This window comes from Camellia sinensis, chromosome 11, assembly GCF_055761805.1.
Source record: "Camellia sinensis isolate YWXY chromosome 11, ASM5576180v1, whole genome shotgun sequence".
In the NCBI taxonomy this organism is placed as follows: Eukaryota; Viridiplantae; Streptophyta; class Magnoliopsida; order Ericales; family Theaceae; genus Camellia; species Camellia sinensis.
The window spans coordinates 162,016,378-162,027,946 of NC_138971.1; the positions used below are offsets into that span (position 1 = coordinate 162,016,378).

The window sequence follows — 11,569 nt, forward strand, 5'->3', positions numbered from 1 at the left end:
ATAGGGAATGGACTCCATTGAGAATTAAGTTAGCCAGAGTGTCCAGGGTGAAAGTCCCGAAATCTTATCAATACATGGGTGCCGATCTTGCGGACGAAATTTTTGTAAAATGGCAAGGTTGAAGTGTTTGTATGATGGTTATGTAGAAAAGGAACGGGTCAGTGGTGGAAGTATTCGCGGGGGCGCATTGGAGGGACTTGGGAAGTTTTTGTTGATGCCTTCCATGACAAGTACTTACCGGCTACGGTGTGGGAGAAGTTGAGAGTTCAGTTTTCTCAGCTCAAACAGTTAAACATGCCTGTGGCTGAGTTTGAAGCCACGTTCACTAGTTTGTCGAGGTTTGCACCAGAGTTAGTGGCAACTGAGGAGCACCGTTGTTTAGAGTTCGAGAAGAAATTGTGGATCGGGCTCATGTTTCGAGTTATCGGGTCCATGATTAGGGATTCTGGGCGCCTTGTGGAGGCTGCAACTATCGTGCATGCGGAGAAGGAGAGGGTGAGGGGATCCATGAGGAGTCACGATGATCAAGGAGACAATAAGAGGCAGAGGGGTTCTAATCCCCAGCAGTCCCCGGGAGTACACTCAAGGTCTACCTTTCCAGTGCCAAGTTCGGGTTCTGGGAAAGGTGGTCATAGAGACATCACTTGTTTTAAGTGTAACCAGTTGGACCACAAGTCTCCAGCTTGCCCGCAGAAATGAGGAGGGCAGCGAGCAGTATCATCTTCGGCCCGTTCTCAGGGCCAAAGTCAGGGTAGAGGCTAGCCGCTTACTTGTTATCAGTGTGTGCACACAAAGCACCTAAAGAGGTTTTGCCCACAGTTGGGTGGCACATCTAGTGCATCTAGTTCGAGGTAGACACAGAGTCACCAGCCAGCGTAGTCTGTATAGGCCTCGAAGGCCAGTTAAGGAGCCTCTTCGACTCAGTCAGTGAAGCAGTCTTATGCTCCGAGAGGTAAGCAGGTAAATCAGAGACCTACGGGGTGCGTGTATGCTGTTACCGCGCCTGATCTTGTATCGGCTCCATCTGTTGTGAGAGGTACCTTTTTGTTTTGTAACTCGGTTGCTAATGTGTTGATTGATACAGGTGTATCCCATTCATTTATTTCGTCTACATTTACATCTATTTTGGGATTGGCGTTGGCACAGTTAGCATCTCCTATATGAGTTGTGTCGCCTGTTGGGGGTGCGGTTATTCTGAAACAAGGGTGTCGGGGTTGTGACATCGAGGTTGCAGGCTGTCGATTACCCTTTGCATTTGTTTTGCTTGATATGGCTAGCTTCCATGGCACCGTATCATTTTTCCCCAACTGAGTTGAGTGAGTTGAAGATTCAACTCCAAGAATTACTAGACAAGGGTGTATTTGCCTTAGTACTTCACCTTGGGGAGCACCGGCCCTCTTTGCTAAAAAGAAAGATGGGGCCTTGAGATTTTGTATTGACTATCAAAAGTTGAATCGGGTGACGATTATGAACAAGTACCCAATACCGCGTATAGATAACCTGTTTGACCAGTTGAAAGGATCCCGTTGTTTCACTAAGATAAACTCTAGATCGGGCTACCATCAGTTGAGGGTTAGGGAGGAGGATATCCCGAAGACGGCATTCCGTATGCGGTATGGCCATTATGAGTTTCTGGTGATGCCCTTTGGGCTAACCAATGCATCAGCTGTGTTTATGGACTTGATGAACCGAATCTTCCGTGAGTTCTTAGATCGTTTGTGGTTGTCTTCGTGGACGACATCTTGATTTACACACCCTCTAAGGAGGAGCACGAGGAACACTTGCAAGTGGTGCTTGAGTTGCTTAGAGCGCATAAGCTGTATGCTAAGTTCGGGAAGTGTGAGTTCTGGCTAAGAGAGGTTAACTTCTTAGGCCATGTGGTATCTGGGGAAGAGGTGACTGTAGACTCATCCAAGATAGAGGCAGTGCAAGATTGGGCACAGCCTAAGAATGCCTTTGAGATTTGTAGTTTCTTGGGGTTGGCCGGGTATTACCATCGGTTTGTGAAGGATTTCTCTAGATTAGCTTTGCCATTGACTAGATTGATGAGAAAATGGGTCAAATTTGTATAGAGTGAGACTTATGAAAAGTCGTTCAAAGAGCTTAAGGTTAGGCTTAACACCGCACCAGTCTTGATTATTCCGGAGAGGGGTTTGGGCTATTCGATTTATTGTGATGCCTCACAAGAGGGTTTGGGCTGTGTATTGATGAAAGAAGGGAAAGTAGCAGCCTATGGCTCACAGCAGTTGAAAACACACGAGAGGAACTACCCTACTTATGATTTAGAGTTAGCAGCTATGATTTTTGGCTTGAAAATTTGGAGGCACTATCTGTATGGTGAGAGATTTGAGGTGTTTTCTAATCATAAGAGTCTGAAGTATCTGTTTACATAGAAAGACTTGAATTTGAGGTAGGGAAGTTGGATGGAGTTCATAGAAGATTATGATTTTGAGTTGCATTACCATCTGGGAAAGGCCAATGTTGTGGCCGATACCCTAAGTAGAAAATCCATCTGTAGTGTACCTTGTATTGCTATCCGGAAATGGGAGATGTTGGGTACTCTTGGGGAATTTGACTTGCACCTGGGCGAGTCTATTGAGTCTGCAACCTTATTTTCAGTAGTTGCACAACCTACACTTGTGACCCGAGTGTTAGAAGCATAGAATGGTGACTTTGAGGTAGAATCCCTTTGAGAGAAGATCTCCAGTGGGAAGGTAGAGAAGGGTTTGACTGTGTATCCCGACTTGAGTGTGAGATACCGTGACCGCTTATTTGTGTCAGAGTGTTGCCGAGAGGAAGTACTCCAAGAGTTTCACCATTTACATCGTGCAGTACATCCAGGAGACAAAAAGATATATCATGATCTGAGTTGCCAGTTTTGGTAGAGGGGTATGAAGAAAGATGTGGCATTGTTTGTATCAAAGTATCTTACTTGTCAACAATTGAAGGCCGAACATCAGAGGCCAGCGGGTTTGTTATAACCCTTGCCTATAGCTGAATGGAAACGGGATCATGTCACGATGGATTTTGTTGTGGGCCTTCCGAGGAATCAACGGGGTAGCGATGCTATTTGGGTGGTAGTTGATCGACTGACTAAGTCGGCGCATTTTATTTCTATGTGCGTAAGAAATTCAGTAGATTACCTTGCTGACTTGTATATTCGGGACATAGTGAGATTGCACGGGGTCCCTGTGACGATTGTTTCAGATAGAGATTCGTGTTTCACTGCTTGGTTGTCGCAGAGCTTGCAGAGTGCCTTGGGCACTAGACAGACCTTTAGTACCGCTTACCATCCTCAAATTGATGGGTAGTCCGAGCACACTATCCAGATTCTTGAGGATATGCATAGAGGCTGTGTCCTTGATTTTAAGGGTTCGTGGGAGTGACACTTATCCTTAGTGGAGTTTGCCTACAATAATAGTTTCCAATCGAGTATTGGCATGCGTTTGAGGCCTTGTATGGCCGACCGTGTAGATCTCTAGTGTGTTGGCCCGAGGTGGGTGATACACCTTTGTTGGGTCCAGAGTTGGTTCAAGAAACGACAGAAAAAGTGGCACTAATCCGTAAGAGGTTGGTTACAGCCCAGAGTTGCCAAAAGAGTTATGCTGACCATAGGAGGAGCCCTTTGTCATTCGGGGTGGGTGATTATGTCTTTTTGAGAACATCACCTAGACGGGTTTTGATGAGATTTGGGAAGAGTGGGAAGTTATCCTCTCAGTTTATTGGCCATTTTGAGATCCTTTAGTCGATCGGGGAGGTTGCATATCGTTTGGTGTTGTCGCCACAACTTTCCAAAGTGCATGACGTGTTTCATATTAGTATGCTTCGGAAGTATGAGCCGGATCCATCGTATGTGTTGGATTGGACCGACTTGGAGGTAGACGAGGATGCCTCGTATGAGGAGAGGCTGGTGAGAGTCTTGGATAGGCGAGGGACCAAGTCTTGCGAGGCAAGACAAATCCCTTAGTCAAAGTATGGTGGAAAAATCACGGGGTTGAGGAAGCAACTTGGAAGCGTGAATTGGAAGTCCGAGAGAAATATCCGAACTTATTTACTGATGTTTGAGTATATGTTGAAATTTTAGTTTTGTTTATGAACTATAAAAACATTGTATATGTTTTGGATTATGGAAGCATTATAAATGTTAAAAATGTTTTGGAAATGCAAGTTTAACTTGAACATTGTATATGTTATCTAGTTTCAGAAATGCAAACTTATCATAAACATTGTATATGTTTTGGAAATCTAAGATATATGTATTGGAATTTGTTAAGATTCGGAAGATACATGTTGGTAATATATATTGAGCGATATGTTGTGGATTTGTTCTCTTGTGAAGAGATGGAATGACCGGTGAGTGGGTCATGATGATAAAATTTGAATTATATTCATTTTGAAAATTAGGCAACTGTGGTTTTGAAACTTGTATTAAAATTTCGGGGACGAAATTCTTTAAGGAATAGCGATCCCAGTTGTGACCCGACCTTGTTATATTTCGGACTCGGGTTTCGTGGTTTAATAATGTATCTATGTCTTATTTTCCTCCTTTAACTCTTTGTATTTAAGTTTTGGAACTTGTGGGGCGAGTTTGGAATAGGTTGGTTGTTAGTTGGTTCACATTGTTGTTGCCCAGATTTTGGCCTCTTCGCTCGAGCGAGGTTTCTTGCGCTCGAATGAGCTTTTTGTAATTTGCTTCTTCGCTCGAGCGAGGCTTCTTGTGCTCGAGCGAGAATTGAGAGTCCTCAGGTTTCTTTCCTAGACGCAGAATTCCTGGGAAGGTGAAGTTCTTCGCTCGAGCGACGCTTCTTGCGCTCAAGCATGCCTTGTGTTATTTGTTCCTTCGCTCGAGCGAGGTTTCTTGCGCTCAAGTGAGTGTGTTTGTTTGCGAAATACCTGAAGATGTGTATTCTACACTCGAGCGAGGCTTTTTACGCTCAAGTGAGTGTGTGCGTCAGTAAAACTTCTGAAGCTTTGTATTCTATGCTCGGACAAGGCTTCTTGCGCTCGAGCGAGGTCACTTGTTGTGTCTGGTCGCTCGAGCGACAATTCCTTCGCTCTAGCGAAAACCACGTATATCAGTTCGCAACAAAGATAATTTACATCACTTTTTTATTTCATTTCTTCGCCAAACCCTAATCCGGCAGCCTCTCTTTTTAAAACTCTCTCTCTCTCTCTCTCTATAAATACACCTTGATTTGGGAATCTCTCAACTCTTGTCCCTTTATTAAAAAGTTAGAGCATTTTGTGGGCTTCCATTTCATTTAAGAAAAGTTAAGTTTTGGGCATCTTCAAAGTTTCTCCTTCACTCCTTTGGGCTTCTACACTTGAGGTAGGGATATTCTACTCTTTGATATTGGTCTTAACCCAGATATTTGTCATTTCGTATAAATGATGGGATTTGGGAAGATTGCGATGAAGTTAGGGTTTGGGTCAAAATCTAATAGAGGGGTTTTAATGTTGGGTTCCATGAATACATATTTGAAGTTGTGAATAGAAGGTTACATGGGTTGAAATGATGAAATTTGGTTTTGGGTTTAATATTGGAAAAAATGGGAAAATTGCCCTAATTTGGAGCAAATAATCATTTTGTATAAATTATGAAATTAATATAAGAAATATGAAATTGGAAGGGTGTATAATTAAATGGTGTATTTGGATTTGTTAAATCACTCACCTATGGATATTTGTTAAATTATCTGTTTGATGGATTGTATATCTGTTTAGAAATATTTGTATTGGGCTGTCGGTGGAGGATAGTTATGATTGTTGTAGAAATTGCATGAAGATTAGGCAAATTGAAACAAATCAATTGAATTAAGCCATTGAATATGACGGTTTGATTAAACTATTGAATATGTGATTTGGTTAGTCATTGTATATGACAACGTTTTTAAATACATTGTATATGTATCATTGTTTGGGAGAAGATAGGGGATGTATTCCATTATTTCGGAGGAGATAGGGGATGGACTCCATTGAAAATTAAGTTGGCCGGAGTGTCCAGGGTGAAAGTTCCGAAATCTTATATATATATTGGTGCCGGTTCCCACAAATGTAAATTCCGTAAAATGGCAAGAAAATGGAAGTGTTGGATTGATGAATGTATCGAATTGTGAACCACTGAGTTGTAATCTCATTTTGGGTGATTAGATAATAATGAATTGGGTTAATAGATTTACCCGAAATGGATGAATGGAAATGAATTGAGGTATGGTTATCAATATTAAGTGGTCCTGGAAAAAATATGTGTTGGTTAAGAATATTGTACATTTATCTAATGGTTATATCTTAGTTAAATCTCATATATTGTTTTAACATATCTTTACTCGGCTCACCTTACTTGGGAAACTATTTTCAGGTACATGAGACATGGCGCCTCCAAGGGCATAGCTTGGGAGGTTTAGGGGCTTAAGGCTCCGTTTTGTTATTTCGTTTTGTGTTAAATGTATATTCGAGCCGAGGGCTTTAAATGCATAGAGCTAGGACTCTTTCTTTTGTGGTAACCAAGAGATATCTTGGAAATATGTAAGCCCGTAGGGCGTTTATTTTGTTATAATCAATTAGTGTTACATGTTGTAGTTGCAGAATAAATATCTATGAAAGTATGAAGCATGTAATCTCTTTTGTAATATAAACTCTGATGAGTGAAAGTAATACATTTCCTATTATGTTTATGAATCTCTTGGGTTGGTTTATCCTCTTTATTTTGAGGGCGTGACAAATACAGAAATGGTTAACCAAGGGAATGTGGTTTGTTATCAGCATGACTACAATAAGTAAATACACCCCTTGTCAACTACCAGATGGTCCCCTACCTTGAGCAATGCTAAAGGAAACTTCGCAGCACCGAAACTCCATGAAACCATCTTGGGCAACAAGCAATGAGTTCTATATAAACTACACTCACTTCACATTGAAGGTAACTAATATAAGCTGGACCATACTCACTTAAACACAACTCTCTACACTTAAAGAGCACTTTTCATCTTCTCCGATCACTTACTCCCACACTCGTTGTTACAGGGTCTCAATTCCTAGATAGTCCAAGCAGGTGCGGAGCTCCGATCCGCAATCATCTAGTGAGGTATTCGGTACGCACACATAGGTGTAAAAAAATGTAAATATATAAAAGTAAAAATTTTAAAAAAACAAAACATTTAAATAGTTATTGAACGTTGAAGCTTTAACATTTTTATTTTTTTTTTGGTGTGTGGCCGTTTCTCGGATAAAGCAGCCATCAGGAACCCTAAAATGTCAGGTGATACCACAATGGTAAATAAATGGTACTTATCAACTTTAACAGTTGTGGGGGAAGTAAAATTGGTGATTAGAATGTTACGCATTTGGGGCACCACAATTTTGTTCTGGACAATTTATGCCCAAATGACCACACTTTTAGTGTCACAAGCCACCACCATGGACCGCCACATTGGCAAATCATTTCAAATCCTCGTCAGCAGCATCCTACTGATCGTCCTGATTTACGACAGAATTATCATTCCAATAGAAAAAAAAGTCCAAAAAAAGCCACAAGGCCTCGTCCCATTACAACGCATCGGTGTTGGCCTAGTCCTATCAATATTGGCAATGGTGGTAGCAGTCCTCACCGAGATCAAGCGCCTCCACTTGGCCCAGTTGCACGGTCTGACAAACGATCCGATAGCTGTAGTTCCCCTAAGCATGTTTTGGTTGGTCCCACAATTCTTTCTCGTGGGGTCCGGCAAGGCCTTTACCTACATTGGGCAGCTAGATTTTTTTCTAAGGGAGTATCCCAAAGGTATGAAAACAATGAGCACCTGTTTTTGAGCACACTTTCACTAGGGTTTTTCATTAGCACTATGTTGGTTTCAATAGTGCACAAGGTCACTAGGGAAAAAAGGGCATGGCTAGCTAATAATCTCAAACAAGGGAGACTCTATAATTTCTATTGGTTGTTGGCAATTTTGAGTGTTTTGAACTTGTTTTTGTTTCTAGTTGGTGCCAAGTGATATGCGTACAAAGAGAAGAGGCTTGTTGAGGAGTGTCTTGAGTTAGAGAAAGTAGAGCCTAGTTGTCATGCATAAGAGGACCAACACTTCTGGAGGGACCCGTACGTTACTATTGGCTAAACTACTTTACCAAGTTATAGTAGGGAGTAATGTATTAGGTGTCTATATCTTTTTTTATTTTTATTTATTTATTTATTTATTTTGAAAAATGATGTAGTTTCTTTCTGTAAACTTACTTTATGAATGCTTTTATGCTTAATGAGATTATAGGGAAAAAAACTGTTTGGAACTAGAGTGCCAATGAACTTTGAACACAAAATTTGTCCTGACGTGAAAGTTAAAGATACAATTCCACAACTTTATTGTTAGCTAAAAATGACAAATAATATTTTTCCTATGATTTATTTCCTTTCCAGATGACTAGATGAGGCCATTAGTATTCTGGATAGAGGAACAAGGATTTTGAAATAGAGAATTATTACTCACAAATAGATACATGTATGCTTTATATCATTGTCTATAGATTAAAAAGGTGAAAAAATGTAAAAATTAAAAACAGCCAGTTTAAAGAGGATTAGATGACATCATAGTTCTAAATCGCGGTATCGGCTGATGTAACGGTATCGATCGCGGAGTATCGATATCGGTAGTATCGGCCGGTACGTATCGGGAATCGGGCGTCGCGACCGTGAAATTTTAAAAATCATTAACAATCCCTCTAAAACTAAATTTTATGTATTTTTTTGATTCTTTTAACTTTAATTTGTTATATTTTAATCAAAATTTCGTTACGTAGGAACATTTTTGACTAATTTTCAACTAAATGATATGTATTTATTTTTGGCATATGTTAAACTTTTAATAAAAAAATTAATTTGAATATTTATTTTTTCTTGTATTGAGAAAATATATATATATATATATTAATATAAATAGAGGTATAGGTGTAAAAAAAAAAAAAAAAAAAAAAAAAAAAAAAAAAAAAAAAAAAAAAAAAAAAACCTTAAACATTTGAATCTACAAATCCACCATAAACCTATGCACCTCCATGTAGGCAAGTACCTCTCTCTTCTTATCCATCTCAATCTCACACTCCCAATACACCTCATATATATCCACTTCAATCTCAGGCTTTCATACCATAATACAACCACCTCTCTCTCTCTCTCTCTCCCTCTCTCTCACTCAAAATATTGACCCGAAGTTGCAGAAGAAAAACAGGTGAATTTCATCCAAAAAAAAAAAAAAAAAACAGAGCATGCTTTATACAAAGCAAACAGAGGCAAAACATATATATATATATATATAAACCGAACTGTTTATATATTTTGCAGGTGCTTTGCTCTATATATAAACAGAGCATGCCTTCTCTATATATAAACAGAGCATGACTTTTGCAGGTGCTTTGCTCCACTTTTACAGCTGCTTTGCTTTGGTTTGGTCGATTATTTTTTGCTTCGTACCGGCTGTATCGGAAATATATCGCTCACGTATCGGATTCAGCCCGATACGTAGCGGGAATCGGCCGTTACGGACGCGAAATTCATTCTCACCGGTATACCGGTGAGTATCCGACTCGGTGGTGGCATATTCCGGTACGAACCGGCCGGTACAGAACGTACCGGCCGATATTTAGAACCTTGGATGACATTACATACTATGACCTATGCTTCACATCATAGGAATGGTTGTAGGCTTTTTAAAATTCACGTTATTTGCATACAAGTGCATTTGAAATTTTAATTGCTTCAACATCTTGATTTTCAAAAATTGTCAACTTTGAAATTGGGCCAAGTGTTGGTGAAAGCCAAATGTTCGATAATAACATATAATAATTGTAATATTTTTTTCACATTTTATATTTATAGAAATTAGTATAATATTTTTCTTCTTCGTTACAATTCTTTTTTTGTTGCGTAAGTATTCACTTTCTCAATGTTAGAATCCTACATACTACCAAAAAAAATAAAAAATAAAAACAAAAAAATGGATTGTCAAGAACAAATTAAATAAACAGAAAGCAATTATTTTTCAATATTTCTATAATAAAGTAACACATAAGACTTTGAGGTATTACATAAGAGGACTTGTTACATATCACTCCATGAAATTACACACACTATGACAAAGGAAACAAGACAGAAGTTACCACATTTGCAATGTTACCCCTCTCTTCCACACCTTTGTAATATGTTTTATTTAATATTACTTTAATAAGATAGAAGTTACCATGAAATGCACCTGCACCCCCACACTCTTATTATATGACTCATGAAATGAGCAAAAGCCACAGAGAGGGCTAGGAAACAGAAGTTGTTTAGGGGCATCGGAAGTTAGTAGGAATATTTCTCCCACAAACGTTAACAAGCAAGCTCAATGCAACATGTACGTTGGGGACCAATGGGTTTGCCTTAATCACAGTACAAAGGCACAAAGCAACCTCAAGGTCAACAAGTCCAGGAAAGAGACTGCAGCATGGTTTTACCGGAGGTGTAACTATTGTAATATTAAGCAATCCATTGAGCAAATTGGCACATACACCTAGTTTTAGGGCATTTATGGGGCAGGTGCCTGTGGAAGGGCTCGGAGTTGGAGGTGGAGGTGGAGGGCTCGGAGTTGGAGGTGGAGGTGGAGGTGGAGGTGGAGGTGGAGCACACTGTGCACTTGCAAAGGCAAAGAAGAGAAGGTTGAGCAAAAAAAACAAGGCAAGTGATGCACTATTGCTCTTGGAACCCATCTCTCTCAAACCCTTAAGAAAAAAAATAACAAAACTTCTAGACTGTTGATGGTAGAAATTAGCAATTTCTAAAGGGTAATTGTGATGGTGGAGAAAATATGAAGGAAAGAGTGGGTTTTTATAGGATGCAAGGAGGGTTAGGCCTTGAATTGAAGTGGGAGAAGGCAAAATACTTTGTGACTTGCAATAAAAACGCTCCATTCCTCCTTCTTTTCCTTTTTTTTTTTTTAAATTTTATTTATGCGTTCGTGTATTTTAACCAGATCAATAAATAATATATTTTTGTAAAATATATCTATTTATAAATTATGTATTATAGCATGTATGTACAGTTGTAAATTTAAAAAGCGTATTGACTCATAAATCTTAAAATTACAACTTATAAACCAATTAGTTCCATAATTATTTTAAAGATATTGTTTTATGCATCAATTGGTATATCAATTAGTATACTAACATATGTTGTAATATTACCATTTCAAAACTATAACCTTACCCATTATACAAATTACAAAAACTCAAAACCTCTAAAATTATACCAATTAGTGCATGTAACATTATTCTTATTTTAATGAACACACAAGTCCTTATTAATGTAAATTGACATATTTGTCATTGTTTTTATGATATGGTCAATTTGAAGATTCCCTCCGTAATTTTAGTTATTTACCACATTCCATATGTCACATTTTAAAAAAGTACACTAAAGGATTTTTGAAGTCATTTTTGTGGTTTGAATAAAACACATTTCACATTCAATCCATCCAAAATATAACATTTTGAAAATCAAACCACATTCCACATGTCACATTTCAATAAAGTATAGTGCTGGTTTCGACAAACC

The 11,569-nt window shown here is 39.0% G+C and overlaps 1 long non-coding RNA gene and 1 pseudogene across 1 annotated transcript; both read left to right on the forward strand.

Annotated features, from left to right (window-relative positions):
- Positions 1 to 294: 294 nt before the first annotated feature.
- On the forward strand, positions 295 to 8,063 carry LOC114259035 (protein NRT1/ PTR FAMILY 6.3 pseudogene; annotated as a pseudogene).
- A 932-nt stretch (positions 8,064 to 8,995) lies between these two features.
- Positions 8,996 to 10,759, forward strand: LOC145802974 (uncharacterized). Its single transcript, XR_014344882.1, has 2 exons — positions 8,996 to 10,583; positions 10,623 to 10,759. It is a non-coding gene; the product is annotated as an uncharacterized LOC145802974 (long non-coding RNA).
- Positions 10,760 to 11,569: the final 810 nt, after the last annotated feature.